Here is a 19,152-nt window from a genome sequence, read left to right on the forward strand (position 1 = left end):
ATCATGAAGATAAGATATATAAATTAGATGATACACATATAGGAAATATATGTGAAAGATTCTAGGAAAGAGAGGAAAAGACAAATTCCCCAGGCAGAAATGAAAGAAAATCCTCTTAATGGAGTATTGTGTAACCAAAGACACAAAATGTGAAATATTAGCAGAAAGTAAATAATTCAGTTTGTCTAGAGGATAAAGAGAAAGGGCCTTGACTACCTGATAATCATAAAAATAGATATGATCTAGGTCTTTCTAGTTTTCAAATTATTTAAGTATTTAGGTAATAATGTATACAAGAAACAATTTCAGTACTTTAAAAGAAACATGTTTCAGAGTAACAGAGGTAAGATCTTAATGTAGATTCCTTGAGAATAAGAGCACTTTTTATCTTTCTTTGTATCCCCAATATCTAACATAATGCCTTGCACACAAGTGTTTAAAAATGAGTAGATTGACCAAATGATTTATAATTAGGATTACATTTCTGGGCAAAAAACAATTTGTTCATGAAATTAAGAGATATGGTTTTTAGTATAGAATCACTGGTCTGAGTCCAAAGACCCCAGGAAACTATCTATTCCAAGTTCAATGTTCTCATGACTCCAGATTCCTAAAGTATAGCCCCAAGTTACTACCCATGTGTTTATTTTTAGTAGTCAACTAGAAGAGAATTTTCAGACATCAAAGTTTTATTGATAATATTGGGGTGCAATTTTCTCTTATTTCAACATGTAATGTTCTTCTCTAAAATATAATGTTCTCTATGAGCAGGTTTCTTGGGGGGCTTCTAGAGGCAGCCTTAGTTTCGGCTCAGTGTAATAATCACCTCAAATGCAGCTAGAAGTTAAAATTACCTCAAAGGCAGTCAGGGATTAAAGTCCAAATCCTTTATTTTCTCCTTCAAAGTCTTGAATCTTTTCCTGGGGCCGGGTAGCTTTAATAGAGGCCTATCTCTCTCCTTGGTTCCAAGAGCTCCAGCTGCTAATCCTTTCCCTCTGTCAGCTTCAGCCTCCAGCCAGCACAAAGGTGGAAAATGGAATGAATCTGTCTCTGCCTCCAAGACTGGGCTTGTCTCTTAGTGGGCTCCTCCTTATATATGCTCTCTTAAAGGTGTGAATCTTGTGGAACTCTAATAAGTACTAAGTACATTGGTGAACTAGAGAACTGTTAAGTACCCTGCTAAATTAGATAATTATTGTCTCTATCAATTGTAGTGACTTAGCACCTTGTAAGAATCCTAACAATAAAGCACTGGTGTGACATAGGATTATAGACTGAGAAATCGGAGATGAAGTCTCTTCTAAAGTATAACTCCCTCATTTTACAAATAGGAAAACTGAAGCATAGATAGATTAAATGACATTCATACGTTCACATATTCAATAAATGGCTGAGCCATCTATCGAAGTGATTTGAACTTCAGATCCAGAATTCTTTCCATTATGCTATTCTGCCTCCTGACTTTCAATTTCTTTAAAAGAAAATTAGTGGCGTAATTGGTAGAGGAATTCCTACCATGGATGAAGTTTACAGTCTTTAATTTATGGACTTTAAATGAGCTGCTAAAGCATTTTTGGGTAAAAATGGTGAAGAGCAGATAATGTTCTAGTTGTTTTTCATATATCTTTGCCTTGTTTTTAGCAAAGCAACTGTATATTTCTGAGAGAATAATCTCTCTCTCTGTTTTATGGAAGAGGAAACTGAGGTTTAGAGGGTTAAAGTGATTTGTCTAAATCTTATAGGCAACTAGATAGCAAAGTAGAAAGATCACTAGATTTGGAAGAAAGAAAATCTGAGTTCAAAACTTGCCTCACACACTTACTATCTCTGTGATGTTATGTTTAGTCACTTACTTATGGTCAGCCAAAGCAATCAAAATGTTGTGAGAATCAAATGACTTAGTATAAGCAAAGTGCTTTTCCAAAATTAAGGTACAATTTAAATGTTTGTTTGTATTGTTTGTATTGATATTGTTGTTATTGATCTTTATTTTTATTAATTATTGGAAAAATATATCCATATTGATAATAAAGTATAATAAAAAGATGATTAATGAAACCAACAGTCTTATTTACAACTTCCTATTCCTTTTAAATATATAATAGTCATCATATAATTTCCCCCCTTTCCTGTACCCTATCATGAAGATGGCTACTATCAGACACAAATAGGGATATTTATTATTATATATTCTTCAGTTATTCCTCTAGATACAGATAGCATCTTCCTTCATATATCTTTTTTATTTGAATATTTATAGTTGTCAAAATGACTTAGCAACTGAGTTGGCAGTTGAAACTCAGTCTTCTAATTTAAAGCTTAGCAAAGTTCCCAAAACACTGAAGAAAATTACAGATAGATGACATAGATAAATACAATTTATTTATATTTATACACACATATATAGGCATATAGCTATCATTATATATGAAGAACATATCTATGGATTACACATGTATGTTGTGTGTACATATTCAATGCCCTATTATATATACATATGTATATATATAAAACAATGATCATATGTATCATGTTTCTATGTTAAGCAAATTAAATAAATATATCCATACATACTTAAACATATGCATGTATGTACTTGGAAATCTGTGTTGTTGGTATGATAATTGTAATTATTTATGTTATTATATAATTATATGATAATATAAATGCCTATATATATTTACATATATATAATTATATGTTATAATTATTGTTATATGCTATAGGGGATAGGAGTAGATTCTGTTTGTAATCTTCAGAATCCAGACCCATGATGAGGGAATTATAGAAAGAAAGGAGTCAAGGAATGATACTGTATTACCCAGAAACACCCGTAACTTCTAAGTCTTACTCTCTGGAGGACTGTTAAAAGCTGCTCCAAGTTCAAGGTTCTCTGTTACTCCAGATTCATAAAATTACAGTCCCAAGTCACTACTCATGTATTTATTTTTAGTGGTCAACTAGAGGGGCAGTTAAGTGGTACAGAGGATAAAGAGTACCAGCCCTGGAGTAAGAAGGACCTGAATTCAAATTTGACCTCAGACACTTGGCACATAGTAGCTGTGTAACACTGAGCTATTTATTTAACACTGATTATTTTGCTTTTCCTTCCCCTTCCCCCAAAAATGTTAACTAGAGATTGAACTTTAGAAAGATTAGCTATCTTGCCCAAGATCATCCTAGTAAATGTCAGGGTAAGGTTTGAAGACAGGGATTTGAATTTTAGAAGTTTTTCTCTGTACCATGCTATAGTTTTAGGGAGTTAGAGACAATGAGAACAGATAGAGTTGAGTTTGTGATTTATTTTTTTTTAAAGGTAAAGATCTATAGACATCATTTGAGAAATGATCAAACAAATTAAATTTGTTTTTAATTTTTAATTAAATTGATGCACTATTATTGTGCTGAATATGAACATGAAAAAACAATGAATGAAAGGTTCATGGAAAATTGGAACGCTCACAATCATATAAACGAAAACAAGAATTAAAGTCAACAAAACTCTCACTAATCATGACTTAAACTAACTATGACTGCTGGTTAAGTATGTCTTTCTCCCTTATACAGACAGAATGAGAAATCCATTGTCATGTAGGATCAAAAAGGTAATTTATGCCATTTAATTGTTCTTTGTAGCAAGGAAAACTATTGATAAGTAGTTGGGTAGGTTGATATGGTGAAATGACAACAAGGATGAAAATTGTATCAATAAAAGTTGTATTTTAAAAAAAAAACTACTGTGGTAGTTAGGTGGCACAAGAGATAACCTGCTGGAGAAGATTTAAATTTACATGTGGCTGTAGGCATTTAGCTATGTGATCCTAGACTAGTTTCTTAACTCTGTTTGCCTCAATTTCCTAAACCGTAAAATATGGTAGCAATAGTACTTTCCTTCCATGGTTGTTGCGAGGATCATAGTATTGTAAAATGTTTAACACAGTGTTTGGCACATAGTATAAACTATATTAATGTTAACTATTATGCTATTAATTAAACCCTACTATGTCTTACTCAAAAAAAATAATTTCATTAAAAAATAAAACCTTTTTCATTAGTGAAGAATGGATATCCTGTTTCCCTGTGTTTGAATCTTGAAATGTAATTGGAGATTAGGGGTGTGGGTGTTGGGAGAAGGGAAGAACACACACACACACACACACACACACACACACACACAGCACACAATGGCAAAGGAAAGGACTGATGGTAGTGATTCCAGTAGGAGATTACAAGGGGATTAAGGTATAGTTGAATTGTTGGCAAAGTGTGAGCAAAAGGATTGAAAAGACCTAAAGTTAAGGATAGATGGGTTCAGGGAATGTATTTAGAAATGAGAGAAAAAAGAAAAATGAAAGCAGATATGAAGGAGGCTAGAGAAAATGAAAGCAGAACCAGGAAGTAGGTTACTGTGAAAAGCAGGATGCTGAACGTAAAACAAGTTGATCTTTATTCTGCCCAAAGAGTCAAAGGTTGTTCCTGTGTCATGTAGAAAACTTTATCAGTGTGAGTAAAATGCCAGCTCCCTTGGTGACAAAGGAATTTCTTGGTAGAATTACATGGATTGAAAATCTAGCCTGAGAGGCATTTAAAAAAAAAATCTTATTTTACTGAAAATATCTACTAAAAGCTGAGCCTCTGTGCCCTCACACAAGGGATATAATCCAGTCATACTTGCAGCACAGGAAAAAAATCTAAAGTCTGTTGCCATTTTAAGCTCTGCCCTGACCTCTACTGTGTTGAGGTCTTTTTTCTTGTAAGAAAATCATGGCATTTTGGGACTGGCTAGTTTCATCCAATTTAAAAAAAAAAAAAAAAAAAAAAAAAAACAGAATCACCTCAAGATAATCTTTTCTTCTTTATCTTGACCCTTTGCCTTTTTTTCCTTTCTTAAAAATAAAAGGAAAGAAAGAATAAAAAGTCTACTTTTTTTCTTTCTTTTTTGTATTTTCTGAATGGCTTTCCTACTGCTTGCAAAACTGACCTTGACATTCTGAGAGGAATGATGATTTTTTAACAAACTTTTTGGTTGATTCTGCATCTTGTCTTAAAATATAGATAAGATCTTGAACTATTCAAAACTGTGTAAGCTCAATATTGTTTAAGTTCATGTATATGTCTAATGAATTAGACTAAACAGACCATGACTATGATTGTGGATGAAGTAGTTTCAGTGGCAACAAAAGTACTATAGCTCTCTTAACTATATTAAGGAAGGTAAAGGGGTTATGTTTTTTGTGGGTGCTATTATTATAATTTTATTGCTAGTCAGTTATTTACATTTTACTATTAGAGCCAATAATATTACTAGAAGAGATAGATTATTGTCCTTGTTTAATGAATTCACAGACTAACCCAATTCAAAAGACATTTTCTAAGAGAAATACAAAAACAAAATTTGAACATCCTTTTCTCTCATGAAGCTTATGTTCTACTTAAGGGAGACAATATAATAAGCTAATACATGGAAAGAGAATAAAACTTTGAACAAGTTCATGAATCAAATTAATTTCACAAACTTTAATTAAATGCCTACTAAGTGCCAGATACTATGCTAAGCACTGTGCATACAAGGTCAAATGCAAGTGCCTAAATTAGAACCAGAGAAGGAAGAATTTACAAGTAAATAAAGCCATTTGTTTGGCTTCTAGTCTCTGGTTGGATAGGGAGTAAAAGACAGTGGGAAACTAACCTAAAAGCAAAATCGATTCTTGATCATAATTATGTGATTTGAGAAAAGCAAATTTTTCTAGGAAAATGAAACTCTGCCCATCCTTGTTTGAAATTTATCTCACTAATACAATGAAGGTCTTTGTCAGGAAGATCCTGTTCCTTGTGGCCATGAGAAAAACATGTTGGGGGGAGAGGGTACCAGAAGAAAAGAGATCACCTAATCTAGTCCTCATTATTTTATTTAAAATTTTTAAAAACCTGATACTCAGAGATATTAATTGAAACCTGAAAGATTTAACCTAAACCTAAACTAACCTTTAACTTGAGAGGGTTAACATAATATATTCCCAAAATTTTAGTGTGAGTCAGAATCTCAAGGATGTGTAATTACTTCAGTGCATTAGGCACAGTTATGGGAACTCCCTTTCTTATATACTTTAGCAAAATACATACCCTATTTGCTTATTCATGTATACAACAAAAATATAATTCTTTAATCAAGGAAATTCCAGATTCCTTGGAACTTGGAGAATTGAGGGACATATAATAAAAATGAGAGAAGTCTATTTAAGAGTGAAAAAGTCTTGATCAACTCTGCAAACATCTAAGATTACTTAGGACAGACTCTCATACCTGAGGAGAAGAGGGAGAAAAATAAATGAGTAGACTTAAATAATTGTAATACACAGTAAAAGATTTCTCCAAACTGTTCCCTCCAAGGGATTATGAAAGAAGTCTGAATTTTAAGAATGTCACTAGCTTGATTAGTCATTTTGACATCTAGATCTCAGTTCACAAAGCTACTCAAGAACAACTGATGAGGGAAAAAAACAAAACAAAAGCAAAGGATATAATTAAGATCTTTATACAATGAATAGAATGCTGTAAATATTTCAAATAGATATGGGATCTGGTACTTTAAAAAAGGAATACAATGATAAAGCACTTTATAAGATTTGTCATATTATGGGTTTGATTGTAATATGATTTAAATACAGAATCACATATCTAGAGATATATAGCAAAATCCTCTCTCATAGAATCATAAATCAAGAGGTGGAAAAATCTTTAAACATAATTTTGTCCATTCTATTAATTTTACAGATGAAGAAACTGAGGCCCAGAAATGTTAATTTTCTTACCTACTAGGTAATAAGCATCAGAGGAAATAATTGAACCTGGGTCCTCTAACACAAGTCTGTACAATGGAAAGTACCATATTACCACTACAAAATGATATTCCATAGTGCAGATGTGCCCCTTATTCTGATGGAGTTCTACTCTATAAATTTCTTTTTTTCATTTCATAAAAATCACTGTGCATCAACATGGGAGGGAGAAAGAAAAGGTTTTATTTTAACCTTAATTAGTGTCTAAGAGCATGTTAAATGAAACTTTAAAATTATATTACCAATATATATATACAATTAAATTCTCAATGAAGGAGATGTTTCCTCTAATTGACTTTTATTCATAAGCACAATTATTTGAGGGTGTTCCATCCCATTTGTTATTCCCACAAAGGAATATCTAACTGATTGTATCTTATTTCATTCAGAGTGCAAATGAATTGAGAAATGATAGGTTTCCTTTCCTAGTCACTGTTAAAGAAAATTGAAAAGCCAAAGTCCCATTGAGGGACTCTTTAACTTCCATATCACTAAAGAACTATAACACCATCATAAGGTGAATCATGAATGGCAGAGTTGTTTCTTGGACAGAATTAGATGAGCTGATTCCCTAAGAAGCTTTGCAATTATGAATATAATTTTAAAGGAAGTAGAAGGGTTAGGTGAATACCAACATAAAATAAATTTTCCCTAAATAACATTGTGGTATTTTGTGTCTTTATTTTCCCAAATGTGGTATGAAAGTCAAATGTAGATTTTGTTCAGTGAAAAATAAAATGAATGCTACAACAATAGGATGCTAATACTAAAAAGATTACAACTCACAAGAAAAAATTTAAAAAGCACAAAAGCTGTGAGGAGAATGTGAAGGATTGTATTGATCATGTCTTTTTTTCTGAATTATTTCCTTCTTTTTTTCCATACAAGAAAAAAAGCACCATGACATCATTGCCTTTCCCTAAAACTCTTGATCTGTTTTCAGATGCTCAAATACATCCTGATAATATGGGTTTCTAGAAAACCTTTATTCATTAGTTGTTATTCTTTTTTTCTTGCAATTTATGCAAGGAAGTGTATTTACCCATTTTATAATACATAATATTTAACTTAAATTACACATGCACCCTTTTTTTACATTATCAACATAAGTATTCCTTTGTTTTTAATCATTGTCACACCAGAAAAAATAGCAAAGAATAAAGTTTTGTTTGTATTACTTTATTTTGTTTTGGGTTTTATTTTTATTTTGTAAGTGATATTAAAAAAATGTTTATATATGTGTGTGTTTATACATACATACGGACACATACATGTATATATGCATATATGGTTATGTTTATATGCACATTTGTGTATGTATATATTTAGAACATATTTATTTTTAATAAAGAATAATAAGGATTGATATGTCATTTCCTGCTTTTGTCCTCTTAGGGTTCACTTAGGTTCTTAATCATTCCCTTTGAGGCACTCAAACTCCAGGGTATAAGATATTCATTAATTTTAGGCCTTCGACTTCATCTGTTTAATTACAAGGAAACCTGCTCTCTGTCTCATTGCCAGAGCTCAGGTGCTATTCTTGATTAAAATCTTTCATTTGGAAATGCTTTCATAGCATGAAGTAGAATCAATCAGTGTTCAGGGAAACAGAGCTATTGTCAACATCAGGTGCTGTGCTAACTGAAGGGAAGAAATATGGGAGAATTTGTACCATTGGATTTGCAAGATAGTAAAAACTGAGCTGAAGCATTTCTAGGACTTCCCATATTAGTGGAATGCCAGAATGAGATTTCTTTCTGAGGAGCAAAACCTAAGTATAGACATATGCATTAGGACAGGAATAATATCCTACCAATAGTGGCTTCAAAGCTGAAGTTCTTTTTTCCAGGCTAAATATAGATATCTTTATTGTCATAATAATGAATATTTATATATCATGTTAAAACTTACAAAGCTTTTTCCATACATTATCCCCTTTTAGTCTTGAAAAAACTATATGAGATAGGAGTTACAGCTGTTATCCACCCCATTTTACAGATGAAGAAACAGAAGTTCAACCTTAGGTGCCATAGCTAATAAGAATCAGAAAAGATGTGACAAGTCCTCCTGATTCTGTCTGAATTTTATCTGTTATCCTTCTATCCACATTGTCACAATATTATACTGACTGATATGGTTGCTGAATCTCTCAACCCAACAATACACCTATTAGGCACATAATAAATGTCTACTAAATTAATTTGAAAATAACTGTGCTTATATAGCAACTGCCAGACAAAAGGATAGTTTCTTTTTTTTCATTCTTGAATATCACAGATAATTTTCAGACCTTGAGTTATATAATTGCTCTTGACTTTGGATTGTTTTTCTTTAATTTTAATGATAATAGTTTTATTTTCCCCTCTGTAATAGTTTGTTCTCCTTGGAGTGTATAATTGTTCTTAACTTGGTATTGTTTGTTTCTGTTTAATTTTAATCACAAAAGTTTTTTTTTCCTTCTTTCCTATAATGTTCTTCTTATTTTTATATTTCATGTTCTGGCTTTGTATTTTCTTTTCTTTGGATTTAGCATTTTTTCAGATTGTTGAAAACACCAAAAGTGAAATAGGATATCACTGATAGTTGGTTGGAGAAAAGAAAAAAAAAAAAAAATTTTCTCAGGAATAGTGCTTTAGTGAGGATTACCTATGCAACTACCAATTCTACTAAAAAACATGTAGTAAAAGTCACTTTAAGTACTTAGGTACTTAAGAAAAACCCTTTTGTTCTATTGGCTCTATAAAGGTATAGTGCCACGAAATGACAAGGAAAAAAGTAACATTTACTTGAGGATATTTTAAAGATTTTCATTTATCTATTCATATCTAATTAAATATTTTTGATTGATTTTAAAAACCAAATAAAAACAATTCTGAGAAGCTAATAAGTTTTGTTAGTCATCTCCCACTGTTTATACTTCCAATATATATTCAAAATTCCAAATCTAATTGTGTTGGAAAAGTTGAATTATAATTGGTACAGTAGATATTCTTTCTACAAATCAATTTTTGGAGTCACCAACCTACTTATATGGAAATGAGTATATTTGACTGGGATTCCATTTATTATCTATGAATATGTGAGTGATATACCTCTTGGGTTTTGATGCATTCTTTATGCACATTGGAATCTTCTTTGAAGAGAAAGTGGGGACAGATTAAAAATTCATACAGGCAGTACCTGAATGAGTATGAAGGATTTAGAAATATTATCACCAGGGAAAAGTAATACACGCTATCATAATATTCACATTATTAGTTTTGTACTCATGGTAGAAAATATTCTGAGACCTTATTCCCCAGACTATCACTTGTCATTATTTTTAGCAATTTCTTAATTCTGATAAAGTGACCACACATGAGAATTAAACCTGACTGGCCATCAGGTATCTTAGGCAAATGTCAGAGGAGTTTTTAAAGCAAATGCCTACCTAACCACTTGGAATTTAAAAAAACAAAAAAACAAAAGAAATGCCTTTTCAAAGACTTTTCATCACCTGCTTCACCCACCCCCACAAAAAAATATACCTACTTGAAGGACTGTTCTGAGTTGATCATTGAAACACACATGGTTTAGAAATATGAAATAATATGCCCTAAGTAGTTAGATGCAAACCTATGTAATTAAGGACTTCCACATTGATTCTTCAATCCAATTGATCTTTAGATAGATAGATAAATAGATATATTGTATAAATTCTGAAATGGAATTTACTCTTTATATAAATGGATTTTTGAGCATCCTTTATGAATAAAGTATATAACAACATGATAACTGTATTTTCCTAAAAGTACAAATTGCTGGCCTATGCAGAAAGGCAAGAGGAGGGTAGAACAGGAAAAGGATACTTTTCTCTTACAAGTTTAAAGTGTGTCTGATACATTCAGGATTTTAGATGATTTTAGTCTCTTCTTTTGAATTCCATGATTCAAATGTTAGCTGTTTCTAGAATTCCACTTGCCTTTATTTGCATCTGTTAGGAATTTCTAGATTTAAGAAACTCTTTGTCAACATATATTCTTTTTTTCTTTGAAGTTAAGTCTAATTTTTTTTTTTTTGGCTTGTTATTTTTGTCGAATTTCGATTTCTCCACCTTCAATTACAATCAGGGAATGGCCCACAAAGTAACAAATTTGTAAGGCTTTAAAAATTTGAAGGCAGAAAGTCAACAAAAAATTGAAAGAGCTTTCAAGAAGAAACAAAGTTGTATTATATATGTGAGCATCATAGGTGGTCATTAGAGATGAACTAGTAAAGCTGGCAAGGCCATATAAGTACATATAGGAAAAAAAAAAAAAAACAGAGAAAATGAGGGAGAGATTTAAAAGCAAGACTAATCATTTATCATTTACTGATTATATTACATATTGTTACTAGTAATGAATCATTTATTGCCTAGTCTTTAAAGTCCCTTTCCAAGTAATTGGTAATTTTGTGTTTCACTTGGAGATACATTCTTCAATGAGCCATGTGTCATTCTATAGTATATGGATTTTAGGATTTGTAGGATTTGAAGCTGGAAAGGTTTCTTGGAATCATTTAATCTAATCGTACCTGTTTATTGAGGAGGATCAGTGGTCTAGAGAAAGACAAGAACCTACATAGTAAAGAAACAAGGAATCAGTGACTTGCATTAGACAGAATGCCATAAGTAAGAGTCAGAATGGATTACATTTGAATTTGAACAGGAATTGTGTGACCATACAAGTCACAACCTCTTTGATCTTCCCCATCTCTAATTGGGATACTAATGGTACTAACCTCACAGGCTTTCTGTGGTTAAAGGAAATATATCTGTTGAGTTTTTTGAAAACCTTCAAGTCTTTATAAATATTTCCTATTAAATAGCAGAATTGAAGTTTGGACCTAAATCCTCCGACTAAAAAGGTAGAACTCATCTTATAGCATGGTGGGCCGTCCCCTTGCTATAATAAAGTCACCACTCTCTCTTGTTGTACCTTAATTTGGAAAGCAGAGCCCTAATCAGAGTGAAGAGAAGTTCCTACTTCAGTGCCCTGGATTTAGAATCTGCTGACTTTATTTAAAGTCCATTAGCTATGTAGAAATAAGCAGAGTTTAGCACCTCATAAAGAAGAATAATTAGTTAAATTAGAAAATCACTAAATGTATACTGTGAACTTCTGCTTTCTTACGTTTTGCAATACTAGGTATATTCCTGAGAAGCACCAGAATTCCAAGGTACATGTTCTCTTTTCCCTTTCCAAGACACAAGGGAAGGTTGTTCAATTAGGTCTTTTCAAAAAGTTCTAGTAACATTCCCCTGCAAAATAATAAAGTTGAACTACAGAAACCCAAATGTCTCTTCTAACCAGTAAGGCAGCAAATACTTATTAAGCATTTTGCTAGCTATTAAAAAACACAGAAGCAAAAGTCAAACTCTCAGCCCCTAAGAAGCTTACATTTCTAGGAAGAAAGAACATGCAAACAAATATATATGTATGTCTGTGTATAAATCTATGTATTTAAATGTATATGTGTATGTATGTATATAGAAGGCTATTCTAGTATATAACACATATATTGAAAGGCATAAAAACTACTGAAGTCCTAAAGACTTTATTCAGAAGTAGACAGTATTGTTTGAGAAATAATTTTGTTAAACTAGTGACTAAATTGTTTTTCATGGTTTAGAAGGAATGTCTCATTTCTTCACTGACAACCAACATCTAGAAACAATTAGCGTACAAAAACTTGACTGAAAGTACAGAAGTTTCTTATATTAAAAAATAACAACAACAAAACGATAAAGCAAGTCCTTCCAATGTGATCCTTACCTGATCACAGACAATAATCTGAGTATATTTCATTGTGCAATGGTGTTTTTTTTTCTCCTCAATATTATTGTTTAAATGATGCAAAATAGTAAAGCGATGAGTCAGTCTCATATCTTGACACAGCAATGGGCAAGAAAATCAAGCACAATGGTAACAAAATATGTAGGTAATCAGAAAAACTGTAATTTAAAAATATCTAAAGTTATAAGGAAGTGGTCTCACTTAGGTAAAGCATGAAGTGAGATGTCTGATTTTTTTTTTTTTTTTACAGGAACACCTAGGTTTAAAAAAATCCTATATCTATGTTTAAGGCAGTTGGTGTGAATATATACAAAAAAAGTTTCTCTTACTTTAATTTAAAGTGTTATTTTTCTAACTATCTGACAACCCACATAAATTCAGAACTGCTTTTATGGAGCTTTTCCATTATTTTTTGTTGCTTGCTAATTACTTTTCTTGCCCAATTTCATTTGCAGTTTGAATAAATAAACTGTTAGTTTCTGCCTGCAGGTTATTGTAGGAATAGTCAATATGCAGCCATAATAAAATCATAAATTTCTTTGAACAGGCAATTTCCAACATATCCTTCCACAGAGAGTTTTTAAATTTCTACTGTTAGAGAAACAACTTTATGAAACCTGGAAAGTTTTTATGCTAATTTCTAAAACTGGGATTAAATGAGGATAAAATCAAATGATTGGCCCCTAGTCCTAGGTACTAAAATAAAGTAATTTCAATATTTTTATTGTTGTCCCCTGAGGTATTTTTTCCATATGTTTGATAGAAAATGTTCCTAAACTTGGTAAAGTTGGAAATATTGGATTTGGTGGGTATCTTAGAACTTTAGAACAGAGGCTCTGTCTTCCAACTCAATACATTTAAACTATTTCACTAGTAACCCATTTGGGTGAGTAAGTTACTCATTTGACAGATTTTCTTCCCCACTCAGTATCCTTACTGGTTTAGTTGAGCAAAAGAAGTAGATAATCCCTATGAAGAAAGAGAGACCAACTTTGATAATATTAATCATATTTTCTTTCTAAATTCCCCAAAGTGTTAATTTACCAATCAATAAGAATCAATATTCTATTGTGTGCCAGCCATTAACCTCTATATATAGAAAGATAAAAATATGGTGAAATTACTTCTGTTTTCTGATAGCTTATATTCTATTGGGAGTAATATGAACATATATAAATATAAACTCAAGAAATATAAATTAGAGAAATGAAAAATATAAAAAGAATGCTCAAAACCCTTGATAGAACTCTAATAACTCACTCTTAACAGGGAGCTGAGAAACTAGTCAAGGAAAAAAGGAGCTCAATTAAAACATAGTAAAGCATGTGAGGTACCATATTAATATTAAAGACAAAGGTTCTCACTAAGGAAATTTCATTCCCAGCTAGTTTTGCTTCAGAGTTTTAACCAACCCTTTGAAAGATTCAAATTTATGAAGAATTTTGTCCATTAAAAGGTAGGCAGTTGTACATTAACTAAATGACAGAGCAGGGCAGATATTATCATAGGAAAGTTAATTTGGATAAAGTTGAAATTTATCCAGCTTCTAGAATTGCATTCTATTATTTAAAACGAAAAACAAACCTTGTTATTACTATTACTTTCATCACCATTATTATTAGAAAACAGTCTTGTTCCAATGTGTCTTGGTGACAGGAAGGTTTTCTCAGGTTCCTGAAAGGTAGACCTTGGAATTCTAAGTGCCAAAGTTGAAATGTTTCAGAGGCAGCCAGGTGATGGACCAGTGGCTAGTTTTCCCAAGGCTCAATTTAGTGAAGTTTCAAGTGTCTCTTCACCAGGGTGGCTTTGGGGGTGATTCTTTTTGAGCCAATAACTTTGGAAGACAGTCACAGAAGTTCAGACTTGTTTTTTTCATCTTTTCAGGGTCGAAAGAAGGACCTTCTTTCTTCTTGCCAGCATGTTTAGGGCCTTTTCCTAACCTGTTACTTTATTCCACTGAATCTCCTGTCAAGTGCAGCATGGGGTGATGGCTGACCCACACCTGCCCCCTTTCTTCAGGGTCTGGAAAATAAATGTTGCACTGGTCCTTTCAGACTCCCTACTGCTTCTGTGTTTTAATAACTCTCAAGTGTACAGAGTACAGATGTTTCCATTTCTGGGGGAAGCTACGGAAAGGAGGGGTTGAAAGCCTTTGAGAGGAGGAATATGTTTATGGAGAAGGGTTATGCTACTGGGGTCAGAAGTATAAAATTTTTGGGATAATTAGGCTAAGCTTTGCATAAACATCAGAAGTTTGGGAAGCTTATATGAACTGAACTCAGACTTTTTTTCAAGTCATTTACACATTGCTCCTGGGAGAGGCATGAAGAGGCAGCCTTAATGAAATGCACTGATATTATCGTCATATCATCATACAGAATGTATGAGAATATGTATATATATATGTATACACACACACACACACACACACACACATATATATATATAAATAGTTAAAATAAGAACAATCGCTACAGTGGACATGAATTATAGAAACAAATAACTATAACTAATATTATTTATAGTACTTTAACTTTCAGTAAATATTTTTCTCACAATTCCATGAAAGTATTATTATATTTACTGCAAAACAAACAAACAATCAAAAATGATTTGTCTTAAAAATTTTAGGCCACAATGTGTCCTTCTCTGGTTCAATAAATTCCAGTACCTCCTTGTTGTCTATATAGTCAAATGCAAATTCCTTTGTTGGGTTTTAAAAATCCTTTACAATCTGCTCTTCTCTCCACCTCCTCCATCTACCTTTCCAGCCTTATTAAAGGTTCTTCTTACACTCATCAGCCTAGGTTAAATCTCTCTTAGATTCCTCTTGTTGTTCTTAGAATTCAAATCAAGTAGCTTTTTCTGATTAACCCTAGGCTGATAGTACCTTCCCACTCTCTCCATTTCAAAAATGAATAGATAAATTAAATAATAGGTAGATAGGTACATAAGTAAATAGATAAACAGAATGTAAATAAAGAAATGTTTAGATAATCATTTTAAATGTATTTTGAATGTAGTTTTCTTTTCTTTTTTTGAATGTTGTTTTCTATGCAAATATGGACATGTTGTATAACAAGATACATTGCAATAGTGCAAAAACTATATTTTATTTTTCTCCTAGATCCTGCTCCTAGCATAATGCCTGGCCCATGGTAGTAACTTCATAGATGTTTGTTGAGCAATGATCCTTATTTTACAGTGTGGAAATATGATTAATGAAAGCTATTATAAGAACTCCAAGAGTGGAGGTCCCATTGAGGCGAAAGCCATAACGGGGGTAAAAGCCATTACATGGACACAATGTCCAGCAAATAACTTTGTATGTTTCTGGAAACTTATTCAAACCAATCACCATATAACCTTTAGTGTTTGAATATCTAAACTTTATACTGACCTTGTATCCAGGTTCTGAGACCAGGCACAGTACTGGGCAAAAAATAAAACATTGGCCAAATCAACCTAAAATATGCAATAACATGCCATAGCTCTTCCTCCTCTGTCCAATTTTCATAATTACTAAGTGACTTTTTATGCCTTTGCAGAGATCCACTGAATAGTTTGGTTGCTGCCCCAGAATGAATGTTGGTCCATTGAAAAATGTGGCAGCTACCCCCAGACTGTACTCCTATGTAAGTAACCCATATGATTAAATGGATTACATAATCACACTGAAGCTCCTAGCACCTTCTTTGGTATTGATTTGCATCTTTTCAAGAAAGAGTGTCTCTTATTTTGGAGGCCGCTTTGGGAAAGGCATTCTAGACACAACATACAGATCAGAACATTTGATTCAGAGATTCATTAACTTACTAGACTTACTTTAGTGAAAGGCAACCTAGAACTCCTAACTCTAAATATAGTGATCTTTCCATTGTTACCACTGATGCTGGGGAGTTATCAGAAAGGGGAAGAGAAACGATCCTGGATTAAAGAAAGCTAAAGAGGCAAATGAATACAGTATTTCCTTAGCTCAAATTCCCAAACTGTGACTTAAACTGTTGGATTCAGTTTGCTCATTTGTGAAATGTGGATTCTAATAGTACCTATCTAATATCATTGTTGTGAGGATCAAATAAGATAACATAAGTAAAATACCTTGGAGAAACTCAAATCCCTAAATAAATCCTAGCTATTGTCATTACTCTAAAATACCACCAGTGATATATATATATATATATATATATATATATATATATATATATATATATATATATATATATATATACACATATATATACATATATATACATATATATGTATATACATATACATATATATGTATATTTAATATGTTTATACATATATATGTAAATATATGTATGTATATCATATATTTACACACACACACATACATATGATTACAGATCTAAAGGCTCTCTGAGGCTACCTCTTCAAAAGTCTCATTTTACAGAAAAGAAGATTGATGCCCAAAGAGATTGAATGACATTTCCAAAATCACACAAAATAGTAAACAGGAGAATGTGAATTTGGAAGAGGTCTTCTAAATTGGAAGCTTTTGTACTTTCTCTGAAAGAAGTTTTGTAATGAATTTTTATAATTTCTTCTAATTGGAGGTAAATATAGCCTGAAAGGCGGAAGGAAAATGCTTTAGATAGTTAAAAGAATTAGTGGTATTACTTTCAAATAAAGTAACTCTAACTGATAGGAAAAGTTTTTGTTCTTGGGGTTATTTTCACAATAGAACTCCAAAGAGGGTGAATTTAATGAATTGCTTAAACTCATTTCCAATTAGCAACATCGTTTGCATATAAACAATGAATGTACTGATAATCTTTTTAAAGCAGTTTATTTTCTTAAGTAGTGTTTCTATTTGTATAGCACTTTAGGGTTACAAAGAGTTTCAAATGCATTATCTTCTGTTATTAACAAAACTGTGCTTTTGAATGAGATTGTGCAAATATAAACCTCATTAATATAAGAAAATCAAGCTCAAAAGAGATTTAGCAACTTGTTCAAGATCACTCAAATGGTAAAATCTGAAGAGCTAGGGCTCAAATATAGGTGTTCTGACCCTAAATCCAAGGCTTTTCCATTAACCCCAATAAGATGCTTTCTATAATGGATTTATAAATAAATATGACCTTTATCTTAGACTACCAATGTCCAAAGCTGTGCATTTTTCTATTCTTACACAATCAAGCATGATTTCTCCCTGAAGTGAGCCAATGCCAATTGAAACACCTATTCCTAGAACCATACCTATTTCATCGGACAATCACTGTTGGCAAGACACTTTTTGTCTTTCCTGAAGTTTAAAAACTTTCAGTTTACTTTATATTGAAATAGCCCAGGCAATAAAATTCAAAACGGCCATAGTAATTCATAATTTAGAAATAAATTTATTTGTAAATGGCCTAGATGGTCTTCATGGCCAGGACAGACCTCCAGTAGGATTCTGGCATGGTTAAGTGCCCAACTGAAGTAGGGCCAGCCTTATAAGCATTCTTGTTCACCCTTGCTGGCACATTTTGACATTAAACAGTGACTCGACTTTATAGGACACAAGATCCAATGGCAGATGTTTAACATAGTTTAGGGATCAGGGTTAGGTGACCACCCTCAAGGAACAGATATCCTTGGGAGCTTTGTTGATCTGGCACTTTAAAGTGCAAAAGAAATCCCCTAATCTAGCTGAGCAGATCTTTCTCTGTGAGCCCCAGACCCTTTAACCTAAGACTGAGGGAGGGGAGGGGAGGCCAGTCTTTTGTCCATTTCAATATATACCAAAAAAGCACTATAAAAGAGGTGTCAAACATATTGTACACAGGCTACATGTAACATACAAGACTCTAGAGTGTGGCCCAAATGAGATTAAAATGTAATTGGAATCTATTTAAGCAATTAAAGAAAAATACAATAAATTATAGATGATATTACATTTCAAAATCAAGTCAATAGTCTGTCCATAGGGATCCTTATTGCAAAAAGTAGTAGCCCCTATTTCTAATAGAGTTTGACAATTATTGGTCTATACAGTCTTGTAATTAGATACCTCCTCCCCACCTTCAACTTTCAGTCACTAATCAAATTGAAGGCAGTAACAGCCATAAGTGATAAATCATGACTTTCTTATGTCTTTTCAGCAAGGTGCTAGTATACATGTTTTCCTCCATCAATTAATCAATTGACCATAATTTATTAAATATTTACTATGTTCCAGGAACTGCTCTAGGAATTGTAGATACAAAAACAAAAATGATGCAGTCCATAGCACATATTTTGACTAAACAATTCATTCCTTGAAATCTCATCTTGTTGACTTAGAGAATTCATCAAAACCATAGTCTTCTGCAAGGTATTCTTCATGATATTATTTAAAGAGCAATAGAATAGGAGTCAGGGTAATGGATTTAAAACCCTAACGTTAAACTAATTCTAAATTCTTAAATCTACTTTTGTTTACTGTGACCTTGGACTTTTTCATGTTTCCATATTCTTTCTTTTTCTGTTCATTTTCTTTTTGGCCTCAG

This window comes from Antechinus flavipes, chromosome 4, assembly GCF_016432865.1.
Source record: "Antechinus flavipes isolate AdamAnt ecotype Samford, QLD, Australia chromosome 4, AdamAnt_v2, whole genome shotgun sequence".
Taxonomy (NCBI): Eukaryota; Metazoa; Chordata; class Mammalia; order Dasyuromorphia; family Dasyuridae; genus Antechinus; species Antechinus flavipes.